This window comes from Hemitrygon akajei, chromosome 4 (genome assembly GCF_048418815.1).
Source record: "Hemitrygon akajei chromosome 4, sHemAka1.3, whole genome shotgun sequence".
Taxonomy (NCBI): Eukaryota; Metazoa; Chordata; class Chondrichthyes; order Myliobatiformes; family Dasyatidae; genus Hemitrygon; species Hemitrygon akajei.
This window is the reverse complement of record NC_133127.1, coordinates 55,096,929-55,111,194: the sequence shown is the minus strand read 5'-3', so window position 1 is coordinate 55,111,194 and position 14,266 is coordinate 55,096,929.

Here is a 14,266-nt window from a genome sequence, read left to right as displayed (position 1 = left end):
AATTCGCTTCAGAAGTATCTATGAAAGTAACTCCCTACCTAAGCAATTAAATCGGGGAAATTTTCAAATCGTTCCAGTGTTTTCCCAGAGCAAATACGTTTTCTTTCCTTTTGGAGCCGTAATTAAATAGTGTGCACAGGAAACAGATGGATGTTCGAAAAGGAATAATCGAGCGAGACAGAACTTAATTTATTTGCACATGTGCACCTCCTAAATCCATTGCTTCAATAGTACCGCTGTAATACGTCGTCTCAATTTGCATTTTAATTACATAACAGAGACAGGGTTTCTTTTAAAAATTAAGAGTCTGCAGCTCTCCTGGCCATGTTTTGTAATTTCCCTTAGTTGGAAGTGGGTCGCAGGTGTACTGTTGAAAGACAATATAATTGAGGGTCGGAGTTGGTGCCTGCAATCATATGAAGGAATTCTGGGAATTGAACTTCCACGCAAAGTGCTAAGATTGAGACCGGCCTGCACAATGCACAACTTAAACTCATTAAATTCACATTTAGATTAGTTCATTCTCACATCAACCTGGGCACATGGAATTAAGAGTCCAAGATGGTAGCAGCACCTCTGGGAAAGGGATGAAAAGGTAATTGGTTCCGAGGTTTGATTACATTCTGGTTAAAAGGCGTTCTTGAAGTTGGTCCTCAGGGCTTTCAAGCTCCTGTATCTTCTCTCAGAAGACAGAAAAGGGAGTCGAAAGAGTGGAAGGCGTTCTCGACTGTACCGTTCAACTTCCTAATCCAACACAGCCTGGAGACAGACTAGGTGGAAGGAATTAGAAATAGGTAATTGGTTAATTATTGTCATAAGCACCAAGATACAGTGAACAGCATTGTTTTGTATGCCATCCAACCAGAAAAGTGGTGAGCCTGTGATGAACTGGACAGTGTTTGCCATTCTTTGCAGCTTCTGTCAGTCCAGAGCAGAGAGGTTACCATACCAGGCTGATACATATTGAGTAGATCTCTTCTATTCCAAAACTCTTGAAAACTTTTGAGCCATATTCTCATACAATATTGAAAGAAGCTATGCCAGTTCTTAGAACAATCCCATCAATACAACTCTCCCCATCTATTTCCCTGTGGCCTACGGGTGATACAGCTCAGCAGAGCTGCTGCCTCACAGTTCCAGCTCTGAGGTCATGTGGAATAAAAATGACCTGCCTCTGGTGCATGGACTTGTCTGTGTGCCCTAGTTTCCTCCCACATGCTAAAGATGTGCTGGTTGATAGGTTAATTGGCCTTTGCAGATTGCCTGGTGTGTAAATGACTTGTAGAATCTGCAGATTGTTGATGTAAGTATGGGAAGAGAAAATGGGATTTGAGTCAGATTACTGAAAATGAATGCTTGATAGTCAGCACAAACTTGATGGGTCTAAGGCTATGGTTCTTTATCTGTGATTCCAAATCCATAATCTACAATTTCCATCAGCATAGGTGCACCACAAGGCTGTACGTTTAGTCCCCTGCTCTCCTTACTTTATACTAATGATTGTGTGACTAAGCACAGCTCCAAAATCATATTTAAGCTTGCCAAATCAAAGATGGTGTCAAATCAGCATCTAGGAGGGAGAATGAAAACCTGGCTGAGTGGTGCCACAACAACCTCAATGTCAGCAAGACAAAGGAGTTGATGATTAACTTCATGAGGAGGAAACCAGAGACAATCCTCATCAGGGTGGAGAAGGTCAGCAACTTCAAATTCCTCAGCGTTATCATTTCAGAGGATCTGTCTTGGGCCCAGTACAAAAAAAAATGCACAGCAGCAACTCTACTTCTTTAGAAGTTTGCAACAATTCAGCATGATATCTATAACTTTGACTAACTTCTAAAGATGTGTGTGTGTGTGATGGAGTGTATATTGATTGTCTGTATCACAGCCTGGTATGGAAACAACAATGCCCTTGAATGGAAATTCCCGCAAAAAATAATGGATACAGTCCAGTCTATCACAGGTAATGCCCTCTCCCCCATTCAGCATATCTACATGGAGTGCTGTCAGAGGAAAGTAGCATCCATCATCAGGGACCCCATCACCCAAGCCATTCTTTCTTTTCACTGCGGCCATTAGGAAGAAGATACAGGAGCCTCATGATTCACACCAGCAGGTTCAGGAACAGTTATTGCCCCTCAACCATCAGGCTCTTGAACCAAAGAGGATAACTTCACTCAACTTTACTTGCCCATCACTGAACAATTCCCATGACCAATGGTCTCATTTTCAAGGACTCTTTTTTTTAAACTTTTTTTATTGAGTTACAGAAATGATTACAGAAAGAAAAAAATATATACCCTTCCCCCCTAACATCCCTTTTTTTCTTGAAAAAAAGAAAAAGAAAAAGAAAGAAAGAAAGAAAGAGTGCCTGGGTATCAGAAGATCCCCACATGCTCCACGGAGTTCGTAATAACTTTAGTATATATATTTATTTCTTTCCCCAAATAACCAATTATTTTATCTTCAGAGTACCTATATATTTAATCCAGTCTTTTGTAAATAAGGGCGCCAAATTTTCAAAAATGTTACATATTTATCTCTTAAATTATAAGTAATTTTTTCAAGTGGAATACAGCTGGAAATTTAATTCTTCCAACAATCTATACTTAAATATGAATCCGATTTCCAAGTAACTGCAATAGCCTTTTTGGCTATTGCCAGTGCAATTTTTATGAATCCTTTCTGATATTTATTCAATTTGGGTTTCGATTTTATCCCTTCAATATCACCTAATAAAAATAATATTGGATTATGTGGAAGTTGTGTTCAAATAATTTGTTCCAATAAAAGTTTTTTCAAGAGTTAAATAAATATGTGAGGAAGTTTCTTTGGAAAGGTAAGATGTCAAGAATATCGTTGGAAAAATTGACATGGAAATTCGATCTAGGAGGGTTGCAACTTCCAAATTTTAAGAATTATTATAAAGCAAATCAACTTAGATTTATTGCATCTTTTTTTGAGAAAGATAGACCGGCATGGATTAGAATAGAACTAGATAAAATAGGAGAAAATACACCAGAAGATTTTATATATAAATGGGAATCTAAATGGATACGGGAAAAGAAAGAATCTCCTATATTAAAACATTTGATTGACTTATGGAATAAGATAAATGTTGATGATGAGACAAAGAAATTTTTATTAGCAAAGAGATCTTTAATTCAAAATAGACATTCCTTTTACAATGGATAATCAACTTTTATATAATTGGTTTCAAAAAGGGATTAGATATATAGGAGATTGTTTTGAAGGAGGTATATTAATGTCATTTGATCAATTAAAGAATAAATATAAAGTATCAAACAACACTCTTTTTTGTTACTTCCAATTAAGGGCTTATTTAAGAGAAAAATTAGGTCAAACAATATTATTGCCAAAATCTAATGAAATAGAAACTTTAATTTAAAAAGGAAAAACTAAAAAATGTATTTCTTGTATGTATAGCTTGATTCAAAAACAGGCAATTAAACAAGGAATCCATAAGTCAAGACAAAAATGGGAAAGTGACTTGAATATTAAAATTGAAGAAACAAATTGGTCAAGACTATGTCTTGATAGTATGACAAATACAATAAATGTCCGGTTAAGATAAGTGCAATATAATTTTTTACATCAATTATATATTACACCACAAAAAATAAATAAATTAAATCCAAATTTATCTGATCAGTGTTTCCAATGTAACCAAGAAATTGGTACTTTTTTACATTCTACTTGGTCTTGTTCTAAAATTCAACCTTTTTGGACAAATTTAAGAGTTTTATTGGAACAAATTTTCAAGGACTCTTCATCTCATGTTCTTGATATTGCATTTCTATTTATTATTATTTTTCTTTCTTTCTCTTTGTGTTTGCACAGTTTGTTGTCTTTTGCACACTGGCTGTCTGCCCTGTTAGTGTGGTCTTTCACTGATCTATTACGGTCATTGGATTTATTAAGTATGCCCGCAAGAAAACAAATCTCGGGGTTTTATATGGTGACATAGATGAACTTTGATAAAAAAGTTACTTTGCACTTTGAATTTATATCCTCATCAACTCTACCCTACTTCCCCTGTCACAAACTTACACTTAATGTAATTTACAGTAGCCAATTAGTACATCTTTGGGTCTAGGAGAAAACCTGAGGAAACATACAGCCAGATGTAGGATGGACTAACATCAGAGATCAGGATCAATTCTGACTTGTGTGGAGTTTCCGAATGCTACAGAAATTACAGAAGTTGCAATTTAAAAATTTATTTATCTGCCTGTGTGGACATGGTGAGCAATGCTAGTGTCTATTGTCCATTCCTATCTGAGTCAACTGTCACCACAACAATGAGTGAAAAGACCCATACAATTGGTATTAGATTTATTATTGGCACATGGACTGAGGAAGAGTGAAAAACCTTTGTTCTGCATGCCATCCATATTGATTATTTCACAACATACTGTAAGCACATTGAGGTAGTACAAGGGATAAGCAATAACAGAATACATAATAAGTGTATGGTTAGGGTTACAGAGAAAGTTCATGTAGGTAGACAATAAGGTGCAAGGGCCATGTCAAGGCAAATTAAGAGATTCAGAGTTCATCTTGATCATACATGTGGTCTGTTCAATAGTCATATAGCAGTGGGGTTGAAGATGTCCTCGAGCATTTTGTAGTTGTTTTCAGGCTTTTGTACTTTCTGCTTGTTGGGAGAGGGGAGAAGAGAGAAAGCCCTGGGTGGGGGGGAATCTTTAATTTTGTTGGCTGCTTTTCCAAGGTAGCAAGAAGAGTAGAGAGTCTATGAAGGGAAGGCTGGTTTCCGTGATGAATTGAGCTATGTCCACAACTCTCTGCAGCTTCTTGCAATCTTGGGCAGAGGAATTGCCATACCAAGCTGTGATGCATCCAGCTAAGATGCCTCTTAGAGCACCTATAAAAATTGGTGAAGGCTTTCAGCCAGGCTGTTTAAGTACGCTGTAACAAACCTACTGCCCTGAAGAACATCAGTGAATTGTTTCAGTCTCCTCGAGTTCTATATCTTTAATCATTTAAATTGGAATCCCCCAGGTGCTCTAGTGACTTCAAACTGCAAGTTTCTGTGGATCAATGGTCCAAAACTCTGCTTACTAACCCAGTAACTTCACCATGGCACCTTACCATCCCACTCTGTGTCACTGCAAAACCTTCCTTTGGGCGGCATAGTGACGACATCTGGTATAACTGCCCTTGCACACCTGCCTGGATTCAATCCTGGCCTTTGTTATTGTCAAAGTGGAGTTTGCACATTCCAAAGGGCCTCTCTGATTGTACTGTTTTCCATTATGCTGCCTAGCCTGCGGAGTTCCACTAGCATTTTGTGTGTTGTTTCCTCCTGTGACCATGTGTGTTTCCTCCAAGTGCTGTGGTTTCCTCCCATACCCCAAAGAAATGTAGGTTTGTATGTTAATTTATCACTGTAGATGGCCCCTACTGTTCAGGTGAATGGTAGAATCTGATGGATTTGATGGGAATGTAGAGAGAATAAAATGGATAGAGCAGGATTATTGTGAAACTGGTGTGTGACGGTTGGCAGGAATACAGTGGGCCACAGGGCCTTTTCCATATTTTATCACTCATCAGTCCAGAAGAAAGGTCTCTACCTGAAACATCATATGTCCATTTCCTGCCAATCGATGCTACCTCACCTGCTGAGTTCCTCCAGCATTTTGGGGGGTTTTTTAACTCCAGGTTCCAGCATCAGCAGTTTCTTGCATTTCCTTTATCATTCTGACACTGATTCTAAAACATTTTATTGCCAGTTAAGTACTTTTAAAAATATATCAATATTTTATCACAGGAAATGCTGTGACCAATTTGCAAACAGCAAGGTTACAAAGAACCACAGAACCCAGCAGTTCTGTGTGGAAATTTCCCAGCATCATGCTGTGTCCAGCTCTGTATGCCTTCTGTTCATTACTCTCTGTGAGGCCGGTGCTGAAACAAGAGTTGCTAAAGGATGTATGGACCAATTTACTTAACTGGGGATTGTGAAGAAAAGAAATTCTATTTTTAAAGATATTATTTATGTTTTGCTTAAGGTTTACAAATGCTGACCATTGTGGGCATGCTATGTTGGTGTGGATTGTTAACGCAAATGACGCATTTCACTGTATATTTTGATATACAAGAGATTTATAAATAAATCTAATCTAACCCAATAATTAAGATACAGTATTTTAGCTGATAATTAAATATTTTAAAATTGTTATTTGTTACGTTTTTTAACCCCTTCAGAAGCATTTGACAAATTCTTTGATGATCAGCATTGCTGGGGGTGTGGGTTTGCCTTGAGTCAATTATTTTCTGGGGAGTTCTATATGTGGGGCTTTTTAAGGCCGACCCACATCATCTTACATACCTTAGAGTTTAGGAAATAAAATGTCATTTCCTTATAAAAGTCTTTCAGGATTCGACAAACTGAGGAGTTTAGAATTAAACCGCAAGACCAAAAGAAGCAGGAGGAGGATTAAGCCATTCGGCCAACCAAGTCTGCTCCACCATTCCATCATGGCTGATTTATTATCCCTCAGAATCTCATTCCACTTCCTTCTCCCTGTAACTTTTGACACCCTGAATAATCAGGAACCCATTAACCTCTGCTTTAAATATACTCAATAATTGGCCCCCACAGCCATCTCTAGTAAAGAATTCCACAGATTTGCTATCCTCTAGCTAAAGAAATTCTTCCTCATCTCTGTTCTAAATGGATGTCCCTTTATTCTGAAGCTATGCCCTTTGGTTCTAGACTCACCCACTATTGGAAACATCTTCTCCACAATCACTCTTTCTAGGGCTTTTGATATTCTTCTAAACTCCGGCGAGTACATGCCCAGAGCCATCAAAAGCTCTTCATACTGTATGTTAACCCTTTCATACCCAGAATAATTCTTGTGAACCTCCTCTGGATCCTCTCAAATGCCAGACCATCTTTTTTTTCAGATAAGGTGCTTAAAACTGCTCACAACAATCCAGGAGCAATCTGACCAATGTCTTTTAAAGCATCAGTATAACAGTATAACATGAGGAGTCAACTCTCAGGAAAAGGGTAAGCCGCTTAGAATTGAGATGAAAAATGTGTCCTCTGTGAGGATGGTGAATCTTCAGAATTTTCTACCCCACAGAGATGTGGTGGATTGAGTTCCTTCAAAACAGAAATTGTAAAATTTATGGATATTAAGGGCATCAAGGGATTTGGAATATAGTCAAGAATATGAAACTGACGTAGAAGATCAGTCTTGATCTTAATGAAGTGGCAAAATAAGCTGATGGCCTAGTCATCTTATGTCCTTATGACAACACTCGAAATTTTGCCGTTCAGTTCCAGGACTATATGGGTCAGCAAATCAGTCTTCTCAGTCCAGAGAAGGTCAGTTTGGTTGTGACTACAGAAAGCAGGCCCACTTGTGAAAATAAAAACCATAGGTTTATGAAGTATAGCAGGGAACAGGGAACATGATTGAGTAATGGATAACTCCCTTTAAATAATGACCAAGAGCAGAAAGGAATTAATGTGGAAGTAGGAATAGATGGGATACAAATATCACCTCTCACAGTGAAATAGTAAACAATAATCAACACATAACCTGCTGGAGGAACACATTGGGTCTAGCAGCATAGATTAAAGAAATTGTTGATGTTTCAGGTCAAAACTCTGCCCTCCCACGGATTCTGCTTGACCTGCTGAGTTCCTTCATGTGAGAATGTGTGTTGCTCTAGTCTACAGTCCCTTGAGTCTCCAAGTCACTCATAATACTTGTTTGCTGAAGCTTTGGCTGGCAGTGGGAATGAAAGCTTTGAATATGATTTTATCCTCAGCTCCTTCTCCCATCCCAACTCCCCCTCAGCTCTACCGGTTTAGTATTATGCATCTCAAGCTATTTCTCTTGAAGCTCTTATGACATTCAACAGTGTTGCTCACACAAAGATAAATCTTCCAAAACCTAAATATTTAAGAAGTCTCTCCTTATTTCTCTTTTGAATCAATCATAGCCTTAGTATGCACAGCTTTGACCTCGATATTAGTTACAATGCATGCTTCACTTCTACATGTGAATTCATGCTAATCACTGCAAGCCATGACCTGTTAATGAATAAAGACCCTGGAGACAGCCCGTGCTGAGGCTAGCGGCCTGTCGAAGTGAGTGAGGGGGTGGGGAAGAGGCGTGTTTTGTTCTGTTGTTGTTGCTCCTGCTGCATGTGTTGTTCTACTGAACATTGTGGGCGTGCTATGTTTGTGTTGGAATATTTGGCGACACTTACACGCTTTCCCCAGCATATCCTTGAGTGTGTTCATTGTTAAAGCAAAGAACAATTTTCACTATATGTTTTGATGTACGTGTGATAAATAAAGCTGAAACTGAATCTAATCTGAGTCCTGGACCTCAGTCAGTTTCCATTCATCTAATACCAAGTATCTGCTGTACTGCTTGTGGCTGCATTATCACTTTGCACCTCATCCCAAGAGTGTAAAGTTGAATCTGGGATTTGATGTATTAAGTGAGGAGGCAAGGCTGCAGATGATTAATTTCATTACAAGTAAATATAAAGATTGGACTAAAGAAGATAGATTAATCACTGCAATAAACAGTCAAGGATAAATAATAACCATAAAGGGTAATGGAATATTCATTTTTAAACAATTAGTACTATAGAAGAATATATGCAGTTTTGGTATCTGGACAAAACTGTGTCAAGTCATACTTGAAATTTTAAAAAAGATACCTGAGATATTCAGCAGATCTGGAAAGATCTGTGAAGAAAGAAACAAAATTAGCCTTTCAGGTCAATGCCATTTTGGCATCTCAAAGGTTGGTGCTTTTTAGTTGTTGTTAGACCATGCCTGCTGTACTCTACAGGTCTATGAATCCTCACAAAAGCTATAGAAAGAGATTACCTCAAGAAATTGCCGAGAGTTGGGAACACGAATCAATCCATCATACAAGCCAGCCTCCCCTCCATTTTCTTTGTCTGCACTTCCCGCTATCTTGGGAAAACAGGAATATTAATCAAGGGCCCCTCCACTCTGTCATTCTCTATTCTCCTCTCTCCCATTGGACAGAACATTCTAAAGCTAGAGAGTGTGAGGTACCAGGCTTCTATTCTGCTGTTATCAAACTCTCATATGCCAGAACATAAACGCTTGATCTTCTGATTTATCTCATCTACTTTGTCATGTCCATCACACTTCATGTGTCTACCTGTATTGCTTTTTCTCCATAAATCTAACAGTATATTCTGCATTCTAATTTCATTTTTACTGCCTTGACCTACTTACGTGAGGAATGTTCTGTCAAGCTGGCATGCAAACAAAAAGTTTTTCTCTGTATCTGGGTACATGTGACAATAATAATCCAATACCAATAGAAGATAGCAAAGTGTTCAAATGTGAGAAGCAATTATGTAATTCATACTTGTATTTCTTGGAATGGATAAGGGTAAAGGGATGATTTGATTGAACATGTTAGCCTGGGTGGACAGCAAAAAAGAGCTATTGATGGGAAGTTTAAAATAGACTCAAAATTCACAAGCTATTGCTGCAATACTCGTATGAAATATCCCAAACCCACTGTGATACTAAACTGGTTTTAGTGCAGTGCAACTAATGAACTCCATGGACATTTTATCCATAATGACAAGGTCTTTGTTGACTTTTAAGAAAGTTTGGAAGTTTCCACCTTCCTGATTCTTTGAAGGTGTAAGCAAGCAGACTGATGAGAGATTTTGCCACGGTGCAGAAAGCAATGCCCCATTGTTCTGTTGTGGGGCATCACCAACAGGTACAGTAAAAATGTGATAATCTTGCAATACTGGGGTTTTGGTGTTGGATTAGTAGATTTTCAAATAATTATATCTTACTTGTTTAATACACTAACACAATAATAATATGCTTTTTAAAGATGTTTTTAAAAAATCAAATAAGGAAAGAATTAGAAAGAGCACCCAGTGAACTTCAGGAGAGTGTGGGGAAAAGGATCTCAATGTATTTCAATGAGCATGAGATACAGGGCCTGGTGAGTTTAACGTAACACTATAAAAATCACCTGACTAGCCAAATAAAAACCAATTGGATTTCCCAACAATTGGATAGCAGATTATGGAAATTCTATTGATCTGTAGTGAACAACCAAACAGACGATAGAGAGTGCAGACTATACTACCTACAGTGCTTATAAAAAGTATTCACCCTCCCCCTTGAAAGTTTTCATGTAGTATTGTTTTACAACAGTGGATATAATTTGGTTTGTATTGGCATTGATCAACAGAAAATGTCTCTTCTGTGTCGAAGTGAAAACAGATCTCTATAAAGTGATCTAAATTAATAACCAATATAAAACACAAAATAATTAATTACTTAAGTATTCATCCCCTTGAAGTTAGTATTTAGTAGATGCATCTTTGGCAGCAATTACAGTCTTGAGTCTGTGTGGATAGGCCCCTATCTGCATATCTGGACACTGCAATTTTTCCCCATTCTTCTTTACAAACCTTTTCAAGCTCTTCAGATTGCATGGAGATCATGAGTAAACAGTCCTTTTCAAGTCCAGCCACAAATTCTCAGTTGGATTTAGGTCTGGACTCTGACATGGCCATTCTAGGACATTAACTTTGTTATTTTTAAGCCATTCTTGTGTAGCTTTGGCTGTATGTTTGGAGTCATTGTCTTGCTGGAAAACAAATCTTCTCATCAGTCGTAGTTCTCTTGCCGACTAAATTAGGCTTTCCTCCAGGTTTTCCCTGTATTTTGTTGCATTCATTTTATCCTCTATCTTCCACAAGCCTTCCAGGGCCTGCTCCAGTGAAGCATCCCCACAGCATGATGCAGGCTAATAGGGATGGTGTGTTTTTGATGATATGTGGTATTTGGTCTATAGTGTTTAGTCTGATGACCAAAAAGCTCAGTTTTGCTTTCATCAGACCATAAAACCTTCTTCCAGCTGACTTCAGACTCGTATATGCCTCCTGACAAACTCTAGCTGAGATTCCATGTGAGTTTTTTTCAACAGTGGCTTTTCCTTTGCCACTCTCCCATAAAGCTGCAACTGGTGAACCACCTGAGCAGCAATTGTTGTATGTGCAGTCTCTCCCATCTCAGACACTGAAGCTTGTAACTGCTTCAGAGCTGTCATAGGTCTCTTGGTGGCCTCCCTCACTCATCCTGTTCTTGCATGGTCACTCAGTTCTTGAGGACAGCCTGCTCTGAGCAGATTTACAGCTGTGCCATATTCTTTCTACTTAATGATTGACTTAGCTGTACTCCAAGGGATATTCAGTGACAAGGAAATTTTTTTTGTATCCATCTCCTAACATGTGCTTTCCAATAATCTTTTCAGAGTTGCTTGGAGTGTTCTTTTGTCTTCATGGTGTAGTTTTTGCCAGGATACTGACTCACCAGCATTTAGACCTTCCAGATACAGGTGTATTTTTACTACAATGAATTGAAACACCTGACTGCACACAATTCTCCAAAATAAGATTTCCATTTAACTAAATATGTGACCTCTAAAGCCAATTGGCTACACCAGTGATGATTTGGTATGTTCATCATTACTTAGTTTTTGGAACATTTCATAAGCTTTTCTTTTATTCTTGACTAGATTTACAACAGTCTTTGTACAACACGGTTCCTGTACCCTACTATCCTTTCCCTGTCTCATTGGAATGTACCTATGGAAAATTCCATGCAAATATCCCCTGAACATTTGCCACATTTCTTCCATACATTTCCCTGAGAACATCTGTTCCCAATTTAGATTCCAAGTTCCTGCCTGATAGCCTCATATTTCCCCTTATTCCAATTAAACACTTTCCTAACTTGTCTGTTCCTATCCCTCTCCAATGCTATGGTAAAGAAGATAGAATTGTGATCACTATCTCCAAAAAATTCTCCCACTGAGAGATCTGACACCTGACCAGGTTCATTTCCCAGTACCAGATCAAGTACAGTCTCTCCTCTTATCTTATATAGGCTTATCTACATATTGTGTCAAGAAACCTTCCTGAACACACCTAACAAAGTCCTTCCCATCTAAACCCCTTGCTTTAGAGAGATGCCAATTGATATTTGGGAAATTAAAATAGTTAAGCAATCAATTGTTTTGTGTCTTATATTTGTAATCAATTTAGATAACTTTGTAGAGATCTGCTTTCACTTTGACATGAAAGAGTCTTCTCCTGTTGATCAGCGCCAAGAAAGCCAAATTAAATCCACTGTGGTTCAAAGTTATAAAACAGAAAAACATGAAAACTTCCAAGAGAGGTGAATATTTTTTATAGGCACTGTACACCGGAGGTTTTGTACTTTGTGTACGGCCTGCTCTTTCAAATATTAATGGGTTAATTCATTTGCAAGTTAGCAAGAGGATAAATTTTTAAAATCAAATACAAAACATATTTTGAAAACCTGTCCTTTGGGCTTCTCTTATTCCTTGAATTATCAGAATTTCAAATTTATTTTTATTTGCCTTTTTATTATTTATATAGTTCATTTTAATTGCACAATTCCATTAAATACACTTTATCCCACAGGATTTTAATTTCAAAATTATATGTTTTGCAAATTCTCTGCCCCTCAGCCAACTGGCTCTTGAGTGCCTGCAATGCTATACAGCCCTCATTGCTGGAGGTAAACCTCCATTCAATGAAAATTGGCAGTTCCATTGTATCCTGTATAATGGACTGGTAGACCAAGGGGTCAGTGTGGACATGGTGGAGGATTACAAGTACCTGGGGATACGAATTGACAATAAACTGGACTGGTCAAAGAACACTGAGGCTGTCTACAAGAAGGGTCAGAGCCGTCTCTACTTCCTGAGGAGACTGTGGCCCTTAACATCTGCTGGACAATGCTGAGGATGTTCTACGAGTCTGTGGTGGCCAGTGCTATCATGTTTGCTGTTGTGTGCTGGGGCAGCAGGCTGAGGGTAGTAGACACCAACAGAATCAACAAACTCATTCGTAAGGCCAGTGATATTGTGGGGGTGGAACTGGACTCTCTGACGGTGGTGTCTGAAAAGAGGATGCTGTCCAAGTTGCATGCCATCTTGGACAATGTCTCTCATCCACTCCATAATGTACTGGTTAGGCACAGGAGTTCATTCAGCCAGAGACGCATTCCACTGAGATGCAACACTGAGCATCATAGAAAGTCTTTCCCGCCTGTGGCCATCAAACTTTACAACTCCTCTCTCGGAGTGTCAGACACCCTGAGCCAATAGGCTGGTCCTGGACTTATTTCCACTTGGAATAATTTACTTATTATTATTTAATTATTTATGGTTTTATATTGACTGTCTGTCTTTATGTGGGCTTCAGACCTGTGTATCAGACGTGGCTATAAGCAGCATTGGGACAGGGGACTGTAGTGGCTCCTTTCCTGCTTACCCTGTATACCTTGGATTTTAGATATAATGTCAAGTCAGGTCATCTGCAGAAAGTTTTTGATGGCTCAGCAATAGTTGGGTGTATAAAGGGAGGACTTTGTCCAATGATGCAAGCTGAATCATCTGCAATCCAATATTAGTAAGACAAAGGAGATCGTGATGGTGATTTTAACATGCAGGTCAACTGGGTAAGTCAGGTTGGTAATGGATCTCAAGAGAGTGAGTTAGTTGAATGACTAAGAGATGGCGTTTTAGAGCAGTTTGTCATTGAGCCTACTAGGGGATCAGCTATACTGGACTGGGAGTTATGCAAATGAACCGAAAATGATTAGGGACCTTAAGGTGAAATAACTCTTAGGAACCAGTGATCACAATATGATTGAGTTCAACTTGAAATTTGATAGGAGGAAGTAAAGACTGACGTAGCAGTATTTAAGTGGAGTAAGGGAAATTACAGTGGTATGAGAGAGGAGTTGGCCAAAGTAAATTGGAAGGAGCTACTGGCAGGGATGTCAGCAGAGCAGCAATGGAGTGCGTTTCTGGGAAAAATGAAGAAAATGCAGGACATGTGTATTCCAAAAGTGAAGAAATACTCAAATGGCAAAATAGTACAACTGTGGCTGACAAGGGAAGTCAAAGCTAATTTAAAAACAAAAGGGAAAGCATACAACAAAGAAAAAACTAGTGGGAAAATAGAGGATTGGGAATTTTTTAAAAACCTACAGACAGCAACTAAAAGAATCACTAGAAAGGAAAAGATGAAATATGAAAGCAAGCTTGCAAATGATATCAAAGTGGATAGTAAAAGCATTTTCTAGTATGTAAAAATAAAAGAGAGATAAAAGTGGATATAGGACTGCTCAAAAATGAGA